This window comes from Lolium perenne, chromosome 6 (genome assembly GCF_019359855.2).
Source record: "Lolium perenne isolate Kyuss_39 chromosome 6, Kyuss_2.0, whole genome shotgun sequence".
Lineage (NCBI taxonomy): Eukaryota > Viridiplantae > Streptophyta > Magnoliopsida > Poales > Poaceae > Lolium > Lolium perenne.
In genome coordinates, this window is record NC_067249.2 from 217076271 (window position 1) to 217081728 (window position 5458).

At 41.0% G+C, this 5458-nt stretch overlaps 1 long non-coding RNA gene across 1 annotated transcript; it reads left to right on the forward strand.

Moving 5' to 3' along the window:
• The first annotated feature begins 1918 nt into the window (after positions 1-1918).
• LOC127306113 (uncharacterized) lies at positions 1919-4852 on the forward strand. The gene is made up of 2 exons (XR_007854467.2): positions 1919-2780; positions 4689-4852. It is a non-coding gene; the product is annotated as an uncharacterized lncRNA (long non-coding RNA).
• Positions 4853-5458: the final 606 nt, after the last annotated feature.

Sequence of the window (5458 nt, forward strand, 5' to 3'; positions counted from 1 at the left end):
ATGATACATTTAGTTCTAACATGACTACTCTGAATACATATCTATTAGGATATAACTCCTATACTTCCAAGTGTTTCTATCATAAGACTATGGTCATGATGTGCTTGGCACACTTCTTCTTGTTTTGGAACACAATTCTCGCACTATTGTTTAGCACTTGGCTTCTTATTGTACTTCTCCTACATATTTTAGATGTTCTACTTCATCACCTGATGAGACTCTCAAGTGAATCATATATGATTAGTAACTCTACCTTGTAAATAAGCATATATTATTCATATCTCTCTTCCTTACCTCCCATGATTGAATCATCATGGTCTATACTACTTCATCTAACTTAGATTTATCCCTTACTATCAAATGTTTCACAAGTTTGGATAGAATTTACTTACCCATTACTTGTCTGGGTATACACCTTCTAGTAGGATATCTTGCTTATCTTTGTTACTTGATATTACTTCAATTACAGGTTTGAATAACTTTTACTTAACCATAACATGTGTTGGTACACATCTTCCAATAGGATATCTTCCTTATGGTTGTATCCTTTCTTTGGACTACCATGTATTGTATACCAACTGTGATGTACTCATATATTGTTTTAGGGACTTAATGTTGTCCTACATGTTGGGGATTAACTAACTAACTCCACTTAGGAAAAATAGGTAAGAAATGTTGACTCAAGTGTGTCAGGATTATTCTCAAGTGAATATCCATCTCAAGTCATTAGAAGTATTGGTTTAGCTAAGACAAATTCCTATAGACACTACCAAACCTATAGGTCTCTTTTAAAGGGTTTTAATCCTAGGGTCAAAGCATTTGCTCTGATACCAACTGTGGTGACCCGGCATACCACTGCATGGTGTAGTATGCAAGTCTGATATAACACCAATGAAATACCGTTCCACTAGTATTATATCGCTCAGAGTGGTACAACAGAAACATATGCGGGTCCAAGGCATGTCTATAGAATTACATACAGACTCTGTTACATAAGATCAGCACAGCCTCCTACTATACAATGAGGTAAATCTGCAAATAAACTCCAGAAGAACGACTCGTAGACTAGTCTTATCACGAACTCTATTTGTAGAGTATTTAACTAGCTAAAGAGGCTAAGAATAGATTCTAGCTAAGTAGGAGCTAGGTTTAGGAAACTAGTTCCCTTCTATGGCTAAACTAGGTTTTCTCCTTGATGTATGTGGTATCTGACTCCTCTGACAGGGTCTTGTCTCTTGAAGTAGTTGTTGACTCCTCGGCCTTCGAGTTGCACTGTAGATACTCCTTCGATGCCTCCATATCTAAGCAGGGGATTTAAGAGTGGGATGAGTACGAGCGTACTCAACAAGTTCATTATAGGAAAGAGGTGTTTAATGCACTAGCTACAGCATTAGACCAGAAAGTCTAATACCAATGCAAGTTTTCATAACCATTTCTTCAAAAGGTTGCTTTTATTCAGAAGAACTATGTCCGTTAGCCTTCACCGGTTTACTAGAACTTCATGGAGCTCCTTTCCGGCCGCGTTCGCAGTTCCATATCTCGGAACAGGGAGTGACAGGTCACGGTTCTTTACACTCTGCAGAGGTGTGTTGCTTTACCCATAAGAGATCTTAACCTTGGTGCCAACTGGGTGATCTTCCCGTCCACACTTCCTATGGTGTGAGGCCCGGTATAAGGTCATAAATTATCTTGGATTAAATTAACTACTTTAAGTGAAAGAAAAATATTCATATTCTATATTTTCTAGAAGTTTCATATGTTTTGTTATTAAAGAAATCAAATAATGAGTTTTATTAATTAACTTATGTTTAAGAAAAACTTTAATAATATTTATTACTTAATTAAGGTTGAAATAATCTATCAAACATTTCAGAATTCAATTTGTGATTTTGTTTTTCTAATAAAAGATTTGGCTAGAGCTAGTTAGTTTTGCTGCCTAGATCTAGTGGTTCAATTGCACATACGCACGTATACGGAGTTACACACGATGACACACAAATCAGTTTGGGTTGAGCCCAAAGTGTACTCACGTACTGGAGACTCACGCGACCAAGCCCTCACACATGGCCTCTCACCATCGTTCCCCAAATCACGCACGCACGCGACACCCATCGCGTCCTCGCGATGCTGCCGCCGCCTCCTTCCCTTCCGGCCGCCACCGGCCAAGTCCGTCGCCGGCGCACGCCAGCGCAGCTCCGCCTCGCTATCCTCCATCGAATCCCCTCTAAATCGACGCTCACTCGCACCCGCACACACAGGCTCCCCCAGACGTCGTCGCTCCGCTGCGTTTGTTTTTCCCGGCCGCCTCCGGCTCACTCCGGCACCGGCAAGGTGGGGCTTTGCTCCGCCTTGCTGCTCTCTACCGCCTCCTCCCGGTCGATTTGATCCTCGAGGTCTTAATCACCCGTCCCCAACCCCGGAACCCTACCTACTGCCGGCCGATTTGGCCATCGCCGGCCTCCTACTCCGATGCTACTCCCCGGCGTGGCTTCGCCCCGGACCACCCTGCCATCTACCGCTGCCTCGGCGCCGCCCCCTGTCCCCCACACGTGCCTCACGGCAACCCTAGCCCACGGATGCCTCGGTCGCCGGCGTGTTTTCGACGCCGCCGCGGCCATACTGCTGTCATGACAGCGAATTAGTGGTGTGGTGTTGCGGTGCTGTTGTACTAGTGGAGCGGTGTGGTGTTGGTGGTGACTACTGCATCCTCGACGCCGGCCGGACGGCGTCTACGACTGCAACCCCGGCGTCGGCCTCTTCCTCTATTCGACTACACCACTGTGAGCTATTCCCCCTCTCTCTCTGTATTCTCTATGGCTATGAATTTGTTGACCAAGAACTTGAGTGTGCTTGGCCTGATTATTGCATATGCTTGGGAGTGCTATTCATGGGCTATATGACTTGTAAATTTGTAAATTTATCAGTCAAGTACTGATTCTAATGAGTTATACTATATGCTTAAGATGGGACCTATAACTACTAGCTGCTGCATCAAACTGGTTAGCTAACATGTGCTTGGTAATGCTCCAGTTTGGATGAATTGATTATCCAGGTTTTCTGAGAAAGGCTGCTGGTTTGCTGTTACCATTTCTGCCTCAATTTGGATGGATAACCATCCCTGGCCTGAGTTAACTGCTGGAATGCTATATTAGATAAAACTGGACATGAATACTACTGCTGGCTAAGGCAATTCAGTGATACTCTTGCTTAATTCTTAGTGGCTTATATATGCAAGGAACATGTATTGTTGATTTCTCAAGCAAGCTTTTGTTGTTGGCTTGTTATTGAGCTTATTTGCTGGTTTAATATGGCTTGGTTGTGACTAGGTGCCTTGTTGGTGACTTATTGATTACTTTGAATCATTCTGATTACACCAAGCTTGATATATGTGCATTTATTTTACATATCCAGTGATGCTATTTTATATCTCTGAGTTGGTGTTGCTCCCTATCACTGGTTATATGTTTTTGTAGCTGTCCAATATGACACTGAATATATACTAGTGATGATTCCTAGTTGGTTTATACTTGTCGCTTGATCTTTTGGAATCTGGTGAACCATTTTCTGGTGGTGTACTTGCTCTATGGTGGATACATAGATTTGGTGCCCCTGTTTGGATGATTAATCATCCAGGCATCTGTGGCTCGTTGTATTTCTTTTACTGATGAAACTGAAGATATACTACAACAGGCACTATTTACCTGATGCTTGCTGTGAGCTCCTATGCCTGCTTAAGATGGCTTTGCTGGTATACTTGATTGATGCCCTTGTAGCTATTGGATTGAGTGATAACTAGTGGATGCAATTCTACTTTTTGTTGCTCTCTATTAGAGAAGAAAAATATGGATATATCTTATTGGCTGCAAAGCTTGCTTTGTATGCTGACAGTAAAGCTTCAATGTTTTACTTCAAACTGATGGTTTCTCAGGATAGTTTTATAGAGTATAGCCTAGCAACTCATGTGCATGCTTAGCTAGAGCTTTTGGATGGCTCATTATGTTGCTCTGCAACAAAAGAGCAACTACTCTAGCTTGCTTCAATACTGTAGATGGTTAGGCTACTCTAGGAACTCTTCCTGTTGACCAAATGATGATTCACACAATCTCCTAGATGATTTATTGCTGGTATACTTTTCTGGGAATAGATCTTATATGCTCTGATCCTGGATAGGATGTATACCTGATTCCATTTCCTGGATAAAATGTTTATGGATCTGAAGTACTTCTTCTTCTTGTTGCTCTTCACCTCCTTGAGTTGAGCCTGCTCCTCCTGGCTCCTGCTATGTCGCCACAATCGTGTTTCTTGTTCTAGTTTGGGTTTGATGATGAGCTACTACTACTCTGATTTGTTCTTAGATGGATATAGGAGGTTTTGGATGAAGAATAGTTGCCTTTTACCTGGTTGTTCTTAGGCTGGTCGATGGGTATGAGAAAGTTGGGTGCTTGGGCAGCTGTGTGCTGTAGGCAGAAGCAATATATACCCTGCCCATCTATTCTCTGTGGTTGACAACGAACGCATGCAACCTTGTGCGTGTGCTGCTTGCTTGCATGTTGCATGTCCTGGGTAGATGCATCTCCCCTTGGGGATAGGCACGGCTGAGAAAATATCTCCCTCTTCCATTTCTCTTTATTTTTAACATAACCACTTGGCATTACCATCTCTTCTTGTTTGCTTTGTTTGTTTTGCAGGGTCTTACTTAAACAAGAGATGATGATCTTCAAGTTTAGTTTAGGATTTGATTTTCTTTTCTCATACTTGTAATTGTAACTATATTCTTATTCTTTATTATTTTTGTAAAGACTTTGTATTATTGTGTTAATATTAATAAAGAAATGTTTTCCTTGTTGTAGAATATCCTTAATCATGAATTACTTGTCTTTATGAACCTTGTAATATTGGATGATGTAATTAAATGTTAAATACTTTATTTATTTTGAGTTTTAGATTTTGTTTGATTAAACATGTTGTATGTTATATAATGGTCTAGAATCCAAATTCAAATTCCAATTTCAATTTGAATTCTTATCACTCATATTTAAATTGAATTCCCAATTGTGTTTCCCAAAATCAAATAGTTCAACAAAGGTCATGTCGAAGTTTATTGCACTCACGTCGAGTACTAACTCAATTCCACCGACGTAATAGAAACCTCGATCATTTTGATGGTTTTAAGCAAAAGCGCGAAAATTTCCCGGATTTTCTATGCATGAATGCAATGCACACATCTGTTTCCTATCTTTTTGTAACCCCAAATACTGGGATATTACAACTTTATATGGTGCTAAGTCTGATGTGACCTCAGTAGCCTTGCTACTGATTGGTTGCTCACCTATTTGGTTGGATCTTGTGGCCACTCAGCTTTGCTTGCATATTTGGGGATCATACTAACTATGAATGCCAATATGCTTGCCTGTGATGAAATCTAGGATTTTACTGATGGTTATGTGCCTAGGATTTT